Source organism: Haplochromis burtoni, unplaced genomic scaffold (genome assembly GCF_018398535.1).
Source record: "Haplochromis burtoni strain Fernald_Lab_line unplaced genomic scaffold, NCSU_Asbu1 Contig_1278, whole genome shotgun sequence".
In the NCBI taxonomy this organism is placed as follows: domain Eukaryota; kingdom Metazoa; phylum Chordata; class Actinopteri; order Cichliformes; family Cichlidae; genus Haplochromis; species Haplochromis burtoni.
In genome coordinates, this window is record NW_024583639.1 from 5,897 (window position 1) to 18,812 (window position 12,916).

The 12,916-nt window shown below is 40.2% G+C and overlaps 1 long non-coding RNA gene across 1 annotated transcript; it reads right to left on the reverse strand.

The window, feature by feature from the left end:
• Window positions 1–2,705: 2,705 nt before the first annotated feature.
• Window positions 2,706–12,908, reverse strand: LOC121813211. The gene is made up of 3 exons (XR_006053573.1): window positions 7,933–12,908; window positions 5,375–5,713; window positions 2,706–5,136 (listed from the first exon to the last, which is right to left on the reverse strand). It is a non-coding gene; the product is annotated as an uncharacterized LOC121813211 (long non-coding RNA).
• Between the last annotated feature and the right edge of the window lie 8 nt (window positions 12,909–12,916).

Sequence of the window (12,916 nt, forward strand, 5' to 3'; positions counted from 1 at the left end):
AACAAAATTCATTGCTCCGTACAAAAAATGTATTTCAGTGTTTGCTATTAAAGGCCAACATTGTTATCGTTTTACAAAAAAACAGCTAAACATGAGAGGTCTTTGGACAAAGTTTGTGTTCTCCATTCTTTAACACCGGTTTGAGCACCGTTTAAGCAAAGGCCTGTTTAGAACAGCTAAAATCGTGTGTCAGACAAGAATGAGACAAAAGTCGAGCAACAGAGGCCTTTCCTATGAAGCGAGTTCAACATACCCAGGGTATTTCCCCTTATCTGGATTAACACTGGTGATCAGGCTTAGCACTCACACAAAGTTGGTTATTAACTCATTAACTTAACCTCAGATATCCCCGGCTTGTTTCCATGAAAAGGGTGGTGTTAGCAATATCTAAACAATCTAAAAGGATGGCTTCATGGGTCATATGACTCTTCTTTCATAAAATAATCCCTATAAGTCTAGAGACATTAACAGTTGGTGATTAAAAATCAATAAGGAAGACTAAAATATAACAGTAGAAAGCACTCATGCTGTTTACGGACTAGTGGCGAATGGTGCAGCAAATGTTGAATCTAATGTTTTAATAAACAGAACAGTAAAATAAACATTGTAGTTCCAGTAAATTATTTTTCAGTGAAGTTGCTTAAAGTGCTGTTGTTTATTTGTAAGGTGACATCAGCACATTAGAGTCTGAACATTTCAACTGGACTCACTTAAACACTAAAGCTTACCATCCCGCAGCCTGATAAAGGAGACATGGAAATCACATTAGCTTGTCTGCAGATCAAAGTGAAATCAATGTCATTGAACAGATATTTTATGTGAACTACAATTTTAACTGATTATTTTTTTAAACTGTGTTCTAGAAGCTGCAGTTCAAGCAGAGTAAAAACGACTCAGCAGCAGAATAAAATCAAGTACAAAACATTTACAAAATCACCAAATTTCTATGTTCATTTATAAGCAAAATGTGGTTTTGAAATGCAAATCACTGCATTGTGGTTTTAGTTACAGTTTGAGCTTGAGCTCAAAGTTTGGATATTGAGCTTGTATAAATATATCTTGTCATACCTGGGTTGTAGGTGTCATGTAGGTGTCATGATGGTCTTAATTTTTCTCCCTTGTACTCCACCCTTCTTGGCATATATCTTTATAACATTTGCCAAATAACTATCCAGCTGGGAGAAGAACTTCAACTGCAAATGGAGTGTCGTGATCCTCTTTAATTCTGCACTCACCTACAAAAGGCAGAATAATAATCCAATAGACAAAACTCACTTTGGCTAATAATAAGGATACATTTATAACTGAGATTTACACAGCACATTTCAAAAGCCCCAGGATACTTAAAAAAGGAAGACACCACAAATAATTAACTAAGGATTGTGTTGCCATTATTCAGTACATATTTAAGGATCAGTCAGTCTGTTCAATACATGTGAATGCATAATCCATTAGTTTGTTGTTTATTACATATATTATATTACATTATATATTACACATTCATATATTCCTATTTATAGCTGAGTCAGTAAATCCCATTTGGTCATAAGTTACTTCTATATAATATTCAAATGGAAGCAAAATATTGATGTGTTTTCAAACAACCCGTTCTCACTCCCAAAGCGTAACATTTTACGCTAGGTGACAAATCGTCACCATATTACGCTTTCGCCTACCCACCACGTTCCTAAATGACGACCTCGGAAAAAGAGGAAATATGAGAACCGTCTGGACTGAACCTACACATGTTCGCTCTTTTTCTTCAAATCGCTTAGAAACACGCTATTTAACATCATTAAAGTCCTGGTTAAGGTCAGGAATAAGGTTATGGTCAGGGCTAGGGATAAGGTTAGGTTTAGGGCTGGAATACAGGGCTGGAACGTCTACTACCGCGGGAGCGTCACTGCACTGGATTCCAGCCATAACCCGCCGCGTACCATAAGAACGCCGAAGGTCTCCTTTCGCGTTCCTCAGGAACGCCGCGGGACGTGACAAAACGTCGCTATGTTACGCCTCGGGAGTGAGAACGCTCTGTTTCAAACCCATTTAATGACCTCACACACATGGAAGAGAGCTGGACACCTCATTTTGAAAACAGTGATCATCGGTGCTTCATGTACTACCTCTTGCCTGAGAGTAAAGGTCTTCTCCATCATTGCAGCCACCCTGTGGTCATTGTTTTCTTTTCTTAACTTCTGATGTAACCTTATATTACATCTATGTGTGTTTTTAATGTCATTTGTCTTAGATGCCCAACAAAGTAGTCTGCCAAAGAGTATTCATCGGCAAGTTCAGTCAACACAGTCGCTCTGCTTGGACATGCAGTCAGCTCAAAGGCTCTGGAATGTTCCCTGTAAGCCTTTTCACTATGAAACACAAGCTCTCCTGAACAATACAATACAGGTGGACTTCAGATGTACCAGGGAATTTCTTTGCAATAGTCTGAGCCATTTCTTCTTTCAAAACATCAACAGGAACTGTTGAGACATTTACGACCTGTAAAGGAATGTTTTCAATACTAGATGACCCCAAATGATATGAATTAAAAATGATCACCTTACCTAAAATACCATTTGACAATTAAACATTTGTTATGTTTACAGGAGGGTACTGCAAGTCTCCAAGTTTATTAAGTAGAAAATTTTATTTAAAAAAAATTAAGAAACAGGAAAAAATATCTGTTCATGTTTTGTCTTCCCTCCTCATTGTACTAAGAACACATCAATTGTTAAATAAAATACTATGCAACAGTTGCAACTTACAAACTTACAAATTTCAACAATCCACACACAACACAACAGTTTCTGTGGTAAAGCCAAACTAGCTTGTGTGCAGAGTTTGAGTTATAAACAGTATCTACATTTTGAATAGCTAATTCTTTCATATTAGGCTATCATGCTTGTGCTAGCATGAAATTCTGCTATATTGTTACACTAATGTGTTAGCTAGCTAGAGTGGTATAAACAGCCAGATTTAAAAAACTAAACAAAAATGTGAATAAATAGTACTGAAAAGAATCGACAAACTGATGATACCTTTGCTCAAAAAGTATTTTCATCAAGATGGATGAACACAGATTGACTCTTACTTTTCCAAGATGAACGTGAAGCAAATCATGAGCTTTCCTGCCTCCTGTGGTTCAAAATCACGTGTGAACTTGTGATATCGTGAGTCTTTAAGGCAGCTAACCACTCTTATTAGATTTTATCATGTCATATCAACAAGAATACATTTAAGAGGTGTTAAGTTGGTAAATTGCATGTAGATCTTATATGATTTTATTACATTCACCTTAGAAACAAACATTTATTTTGTTCAAATTACATGTTCGAGTCCTGTAAATCCAATAACCTTGACTTCATCTACTTTTTCTCAGGTAAGTGTGAGCGAGAGTCTACAGCTTTCTACCCCCACGTCTAATCCCTTTACTTTCAGGGCCGTGTCCACTTAATACTACACTGTGTAGTTATATGGCATTTTAGTTCATATAAAGCATAACATTGAGGCACTTCAAATAATTTCATCTCAACAGTATTCATGAGTTCTTTACGAAACTGTCTGTTCATTTTGAGTCTACGTTCATGCCTGTTTCCATCTGTTTCACACAGTGGAAGTGGCCTCAGTTTAGTGGTGATGTTGTAACTATGTTTGGTTAATGCCTCAACTCTGTGGTGTGCAGACAATCATAGACAACAAATTATTTATATTTTAGAGATTATGTTTATTATGTGGATATGAACAGAATGTTCTGGTCTGGCAGACACATTACACAAGAACAGTAGGTTTTAGTAGCACAGAAGCTATATGAATGTCACTTCAAAATTCAAAAGAACAAATCAACTTGTAGCTCTTCTCATTAAATAGGCAGTAATTTAACATGCTTGTTTCATATAGCAGGCACAAAGATGTTAATACACAAAACTGTGTGTTGTGCTCAATAACCCACATCATACTGATATCCCATGAACTGCCAGATATTCAGCTCTGTTATTTATCTCCTACCTCTGAGAGGGGCTACTGAGCAAACACAGATCACAGGTTGTAATAATATCAGGTTAAATGTATAAATGTTCACACTGTTACATTCAAGATGAGATCAAATCTGCACACATTCAAACAGCAGGTCAGGAAACGTTTACAGCCACAGGAAGCAAAGACAAACATTGAAGAGTAACACATGTAAAACTTTATCAGTAAACAAACTGGTATAAAAATAAAATAATAAATAATCTTGACATGTTTAAACTGAAGAGTCTCCTTCATGGAGGAACAAGTTAAGGCTTCATAGATCAGAGGAAACATGTGACTCTGCAGCTCCATGTAACACATTTCTCTTTGGTTTCATAATAATATCAGATTATTCAGTCACTCAGTTCTAGCTGATAAATGGACCCTGAGCACTTTGTGTTGTGTTTGTGTTGTCAGTCAGTGTCTGTAATTATTGTGTAACATCTAAACACGAGGATCAGTCTGAGTCTGACCTCACAAACAGCTGAACCTGAAGATGACACAAACTCACTGATTCTGATATTGTGACAGAGACGACGCTGAATCCATCACTGTGAACAAACTTATTTCTGTCGACATCAGAGACAGAAACATGTTTGTCACATAAAATGGTTTTTGTTGTTGAATATCACTGATCTTATTCTCAGATTTGTAACTTTTCTTTGTTTGAATTATGAAGTCTTGAATGTTCCACATATAAATAAGGCAAAAGTGTAAATAACACTGTTTAAGAACATAAACTCTTCCTCTGAGATGAGCGACTAACCTGGAAGCTAAAACAAACTAATAACTAATACTGATGCACACAAAGCAAACAAACAAAAACAGGAAGTTCAAATCTCTGAGAGCTGACTGATGTCTGTCCTCATATCATCTTCTGAATGTTTAATAACACTAAATGAAGTCTGGCTCAGCAGGAGACTCAGACTCCAGGAGTTCAGCTGTAAAAACTCACATTTCAAACAGACTACAATTCAGCAGGTTGATGGTGCGGATCCTGACTCTTTGTTTTTTCATGTTTTCTGTAGATCAAAAATCCACCAACAGCAGCAACAAGAAGAACAGCAGAAACTGACAGACCAACTTTCAGTCCAACAGATCCATCCTCTGTGTCTCCTCCTGTCTGACCTGCAGGTGAGAAACAGGTGTGAGGTGTCAGCTGTCAGGTAGGTGATGAGTGAAGAACAGAACAGAATCCATTTCCTCTTCAAACTGCTGTCAGACATTATCTACTGCACTCTGATCACATCACTCAGACCAGCTGCTTTCTACAAAGTCTCATCAACAACATCTTTAGAAACAAACATCAACAACCAGGAAGCAGCTTCACCTCTGATCACACACACACTCAACTCTACTCACTCACCTGGAGGAACAACATGAAGGTGGATGATGCTGATGGGCTTTGAACTGCCTCCACCTCTGGGAATGACAACACACTCGTATGTTCCAGTATCATTAATCGTCACATTGTTCAGAATCAAAGACACGTCTCCATCCTTCATCTGTTTGTCCTGCAGATCCACCCGGTTCTTAAAAGATGGATGCTGGTTTTCTGGATCCTTCTTATTATCCTTGTACAAAAGCACATATTCATCTCTCAGGTCAGCTCTGCTCCATTTTACAACACTGATGGTTTTGTTGTTTGGAGCTCGACATGTCAGAGTGAAGTCCTGTCCAGACTCAGCTGTGATGTTTTTCTGGTCTGAAAGAGGAAACAACACAGAGCAGATTGAAGTGAGAAACTGGAACTGACTGCAGGTCAGATTTGAAAGAAGCCCTCCCACTCTCAGCTTCATACAGCAAAGGGACTGTTACTCATATAACAACCTTCTCCTCAGCTGATCATTCACACACACACACACACACACATACACCACTGTTATCTCTGCCTCAGTGCTTTCTCAGATTTGCACTCTGACCAGCAACAACTCAGGGTTCAGTATCCTGAGGAGAAAGTTCTTGTCCAAGGAGACTTTAACATGCAGGCTACAGGAGCCAGTGATCGATCCACTGACCTTCAAACGGATAAATGATCCTCTATCTCATGAGCTACGAATTAGGAATGGCCATGCACCACCCACAGAAAAGAGAAAGAGCTCTGAGATGGTTGCAGTGAATGTCAACAGTAGTAAAAATGTAATAAAATGTAATCTATTAGTCTCAAAGAAGTCATCCATTACAGGATTAAATGACTACAGGCCTGTCTCCCTGACATCTGTGGTCATGAAGTCCTTTGAGAGACTCGTGTTGAGCCACCTGAAGGGCATCAAAGCCTCTGCTGGACACCCTGTAGTTTCCCTACTGGGCAAACAGGTCAGCTGAGGATGCATCAGTATGGGACTGCAGTAAATCCTGCATCACCTCGACCAACCTGGGACATGCGCCAGTATCCTGTATCCAACAAAGTCATCCCAGACATCCTGCAGCAGAAGCTCACCCAACTTACTGTGCCCACCTCCACCTGTCAGAGGACTACCAGCTTCCTCAAGATTCAAATTTCAAGATTCAAGATTCACATCATGCACACAGACCATCAACAGTGGGCTGCACCAGAAGTGTGTTCTCTTGCCACTGGTCTTCTCTCTCTACACTAATGACTGCACCTCAGGAGAAGCATCTGTGAAACTCCTGAAGTTTGCAGATGACAGCACTGTCACTGGTCTGACTGGGAACAATCGAGTTATCCTAAAGACAGTAGGTGGACCAGTTGCTTCCAGTCAAAGACTGTCAACACTCCACCTTCCAGCCTTTCAACAACTGTGAATCACTTCAGATTATTAGGATCCACCTTTTCAGAGGAACTAGTCCTTACACATATAAACCATTTTTCATTAGTACCTAGTTGGATCAGCTCAATACTGTATGACTCAGCTCGACTCTTTTTCCATTACAATTGAAAACAGCTTAATAAACAATCATATGATCCTATGAGCAAGCACTGTAGTGACAGTGGGAAGGAAAAACTCCATTTTAACACGAAGAAACATCCAGCAGAACCAGGCTGAGGGAGGGGAACGCATGTGCTGTGACCAAGGGCTGGAAGACAGGAATAATTGAGAAATATGGACGGTTGGCAATTGGCCTATAATGAGCCAAGACAGCTGGGTCAGGAAGTTGTGTTTTTGAAGTAAAAGTTTACCAACTACCAGTTTGAAGGCCTTTGGCACATAGCTGATTATTACAGACAGGTTGATCGTGTTTAAGATTGAAACATTAATTCATGGTAAAAGTCATTAACCAGGTACTAAAAAGTGCCCGTTATCAGGGACTACCACACGATGGAAACCCTAAAAACCACGCTGAGCCGACTACAGTAGGTAGAAATGGAATAAAGGCTAACAGGCTATTAAAGAGAAAACCCAGCAGAGGTTGTTTTCCTGTGGTAACTCAGGAATTGCAGCGTCTCACAGTAAAATGCAAAAGCGTTTCAAAAAGAAGAGATTAATGCGGCAGCAAATCATTCGTACACTTCCTGTATCGCTAAATTAGTTCACGGACTTTCCCGTCAGAATGCATCATAGAGCAATTTTAGTGGCTACAACTTAACACGCTGCACATATACGATGGTTTCTCCCAGCAGATAGTTTATATTTCACTTTAATGTGCTGCGTGTAAAAGAATCAGTAAACACTGGCGCTTCCTGCTGTTTTTAAACCGAAACTCTGAACCAGGAAATGTGTCCAGCATCTGTTAACGAGCTGATCTAGAGACAGAAACCTTCATGAAAACACTGGAGTTAAATTCAACATAACTCGTTAAACCATTATTGAAAAAGATGCTCTAAGTTGTGGCATCTGAAGGTGCCACCGGGGATGCCAGTAACCGAGTCAGTCTTTCATCATATTTATCTCAGAATAAAGTACCGGCCAGTTTAAACAGCAGCTTTACAACATGTTTGACTTTATAATAACTAAATTTAACCTGCACAGACGAAGGCAACCAGACAAGTCCACCAAAACGCAATATATATTTTGGCAGCCATCACAGTTGGGGTAACGGGAAACAAGGTTTGATCAAAACGCTTCCGCATTATGTGTTGTGATGCGTTTAGAGTTTGGTCAGTGCTCTGTGCACGGATTATTTAGCAAGTCTAAAATACACCACAGTGGGGAACAGATTCAAAAGATTTAGTTTTATTACAGGTACATTTCCCGCCTCCATCTTGGATTGTTAACTTGAGCTTCATGAAGCTGCTCTGACTTTCCCAGTTTGAAATACAGACTGAGGACGTGATCAAACTGAAAATTCCGACTGAGATCTGCTCCTCCAACTACTCCATTTCTTCTTCGTCTAATTTGTCTTCTTCTTTGTGATGTGAATGGTTGTTGGCCAATCAGCTTACAGTACCAATGGTACTTTAGCGTTACCTACTGGAGTGACTGGAGAATAGCAGGAGGAAAATTTGTACGGTAAAAAACCCCAAAACGAAACAGAATTATATAAAAACAACTGAAAAACAAAACTGCCAGTCCTACCAAGATGTTTGACACACAATTTCATTTATTATATTTTCTTTATCTTTACTACTTATCTAATACAAACAGACATCAAATATATGAAGCAAGAGATATGGAATTATGTGGCAAAGAATAAGAGAGAATAAGAACTCTAAATATGTTTTATATTTTAGATTACACTAAGTAGCCACCTTTTGCTTTGCAGAGAAATTTCAGTCTGCCTTTAAGCCACGGCACAGCACTGAAACGGCCTTGCTTAGAGTTCTCAATGACCTATTTGTAAGCACTGACTCTGGGTCACTGTGGTCTTGGTTTTATTGGACCTTTCCTCTGCTTTTGATATGGTTGATCATAACATTCTTCTACTAAGACTTGAGCATACTGTGGGTATAAGAGGCACTGCCCTCAACTGGTTTAAATCTTATCTTGCTGACAGGTCTTTTTCGGTTAATTTGGGCAACTTCTCATCTTCCTCGGTACCTGTACGCTGTGGTGTGCCTCAAGGATCTGTATTAGGCCCTATTCTCTTTTCACTATATCTGCTCCCTCTTGGAGCAATTTTTGAGAAGTATAATATTGCCTTTCATTGCTATGCTGATGATATACAGATTTATTTTGAGATTACCGACAATCTTGCTATGTCTTTTCACTATTTTCATGAATGCTTGCGTGAGGTTAAAGGTTGGTTCAAGAGTAATTCTCTTGTCCTGAACGAAAAGAAAACGGAGATCGTGGTGTTTGATAGTAAAATCCCCCGCGACCAACTGTGTGCTGCTCTGATGCCTTTTGCTAGCTCTCCCTCTGACTATGCCAGTAATTTGGGCATACTACTGGATAGCTCGCTTAAATTTGACAAGCAAGTGTCTGCTGTTGTGAGGTCTAGTTTTAATCAGCTGCACCTCATTTCGAAGGATAAGCGCTATATTCTGCACATTGATCTGGAAAAACTCATTCACGCATTCGTGACTTCCAGGTTGGACTACTGCAACTCTCTTTACATTGGCCTTTCCTCCACCCTTCTCGTTAGATTGCAGACTGTCCAGAATGCGGTGGCACACCTTTTGACAGGAAGCAGGAAGTTTTCTTCCATCACTCCTGTTCTTGCTGGCTTGCACTGGCTTCCAATTAAATACCGTATTCAATTTAAAATATTACTTTTCACCTACAAAACCATTAATAACTTGGCGCCGAGCTATCTCAATGAGCTTCTCAGGTTACACACTCCTGTCAGAGCACTTAGATGTGCTACCCAAATTCTTCTGGAGCAACCTCGTTCTCGGCTGAAGTCTCGCGGTGACCGCGCGTTTGCTGTAGCTGCCTCGGTCTTATGGAACCTTCCTGTCGCTATCCGGGTGTCTGACTCTATGCCACTGTTTAAATCACGGCTTAAGACTTATTTGTTTAATCTTGCCTTTCCACCTAGTTAACACTTGGTGTGCACTGGTACATTTTTTATGCTTGTGAACTACTTTTATATCTTATGATTGCCAAGGTTTTTATAATTGATACGTGCCAGGTCCTTTCTCTTTTCCTTCCCATCTCCCTTTTCCTATTTTATTTTTGTCAAGCACCTTGGTATACCCTTGGTTTTTTAGTGTGCTTTATAAATAAAGTTTATTATTATTATCATTATTTTGCTTTACTGACAGCACCATAAACCATTGGCCTTCTCTCAGTCAGCGAGCTTAATGATGTAGTCACCTGTAGTCACCTCCATCATTAGTTTAAGAACTGAAGGTCAGTCAGTCTGGAAAATTGCTAAAAGTTTGAATGTTTCCCCAAGTGCAGTTACAAAAAACATCAAGTGCTACGATGAAACTGGCTCACATGAGGACGGCACCAGGAAAGAAGACCAAGAGTCACCTCTGCTGCTGAGGATAAATTCATCTGAGCCACCAGCCTCAAAAATCACAAGTTAACAGCACCTCAGATCAGAGCAAAGATAAATGTCACATAGAGCTCCAGTAGCAGACACATTTCTACGTCACTTCTTCAGAGAAGACTGGTGAATCAGGCCTTTATGTTCAAATAGCTGCTAAGAAACTACGACTAAGGAAAAGCAACAAGCAGAAAAGAGATTTGTTTGGGCCAAGAAACTCAAGGAATCTCAAGGCTCATGCTGTCATCACACAAGTTTTGGGGTTATTATTACCAGTTACGTTTAACATCGCTCTTTAACCCATTATTGAAAAAGCTGCTGTAAGTTGTGGGATCTGAAGATGCCGCCGGGGATGCCAGTAACTGAGTCAGTCTTAAACCAACCGATACTTTCCTCTGTTACAAACAGGATGAAAAGTAGCACATTTAAAACATGTTTGACTTTATAACAACTAAATCTAACCTGCACAATTAGAACCAGCAAAGTCCAGTAAAATGGTAGATATATTTCAGCAGCCATCACAGGTAACGGGAAATCAAGTTTGATAAAAACACTTCCGCAATAGCTGTTGTGATGCATATTGACCTTCTTTTTCTCTTCGTCATCTACGTTGTCTTTGTCTTGTACATTGCTGCCTGTTATGATGATTTCTGATATGAGGTTCAGTTCTACGGTGGAGATCGCAGGGTGTGCACAGGTCAAGAGCCACTATGACCCTCCAGAAAATAATGAGGTCAGGGGATGATCGTTCAGCTCTTTAATGGCAGATTTAGCGTGGGTGTGGGTATGTGTGTGGTTCAGTCTTATGGACGCACACTCTCATTGAACCCACATAAACTGCTCCCGAGCATAACTTGTGATTCACACTGCCTTCATGAACACCATTTTCCATCCCAGTCAAAACATTACTCACAAAACGGCCGCGCCCTCTAGTGGCGAGGCAGAAAACTGCACCACAGTCCTGCCTTCAGAACACTGCCTACTGGACGGGAGTGTGATCGGAGAACATAAACAGCAGGGTGTAAGATGCTAGCAGGCATGGCATACGTGGAACACCATAACCAAGTGGCCGGTGTCATGCCAAGGTAAGCATCCCCGACAGAATCTGTTTCCCCTGAGTCAGGAGCAGGATCTGGCCAATAAGATCGGACCCAGTTGACTCCACCTCCTTTCCAACAACTAGACACGGAAGTAGTGATGTTTCACATTAGTGAAAGTATTGTTCCATTACCGTTCAGTTTACGGGTTACAATAGCAAATGATTTATTTATTATTCTAACGTGTTATTGGATGGGATTATTTCAATGAACCTAGGACATTTTGTCTGAAATTATTTGTATCCCACTGTAACTTTACTGTATAAAGAATTAACATCTCCAAAATTTCAGGAGCAGTTATTCATTATAAGAAGTATTTGTAAACTAATAATTAAGATTATGGGATACTTTGTCCGTGATTTGGAAAGCCCAGTGCGTGCTTGCGACACAAGGGAAACATATTCTGTCGGGGAAACTTAACTTGGCACAACTCCCACATAAACAAACATCTGTCCTAAGTATGGCCTGAAAATCCCGAGGTCAAATTGGGACATACCCCGTGGTTGAGAATCCTGGGGGATTTCCAGATAAAGACAGACAAACTGGTGATGGCTAACCACCTGGACATAGTGGTGGTTGACAAACAGAGGAAGACAGTCGTAGTGGTAGATGTATGAGTGAGGGGAACGCAAGAAGCTCGAGACATACCACGGGCCCAGAGAAGAGCTTTATAAGATGTGGAGGGTGAAGGTCCCAGTGGTGATCGGTGTGCTCAGAGGAGTAACTCCTATACTGCAGAGTGAGTGATTCCAGAGGATCCCAGGAGCAACATCGGAGATCTCTGTCCACGAGAGCGCAGTTCTAAGAACACTTAAGATACCACTCAGGACGCTCAAGCTCCCAGGCCTGTGGTGGAGGACCCGGCCTTAAAGAGAAATACTGCCCGCTTGATGTGGGTTGCATAGCCTTGTGTTGGAGAGGAAGGTCACCAAAAATGTTCAGATTGAGTTTCAGTGGAGAGATGTTTAAAGTTATTTTCAGCCTTTTTGGGAAAACATTGTTACATGCCTGTGGGGAAACTTCTATTGGTTTCTTCCACCTTATGCTGATACTCTCTGTGTGTGTGTGTGTGTGTGTGTGTGTGTGTGTGTGTGTGTGTGTGTGTGTGTGTGTGTGTAATATTGTTTTGTATTAGCATTAAAGCTGGTGAACTGACTGCATGTCTAAGGCTTATGACCTATTTAAATAGTGCCGCCTACAGGTCACATATATATATTTTCTGCACTTTATTTTTGTGGCAGCTGCACATTTGAGCTCTGAATCTTCACCGTAGAAACATTTAAACACTGAGGTTTAGTCAGTGTGTTCAAGTCTGTAGTGATGGGAAGTTCGGCTCTTTTCAGAGAGCTGGTTCTTTTGGCTCCCAAATGGCTCTTAATTTATTATCTTCTGTAGCCTCATATTTTAGCTTTACATGGCAAATATGAATGCTTTGCGAGTTGATAACCACTTTTGCTTTCAGTTTTTTTTTT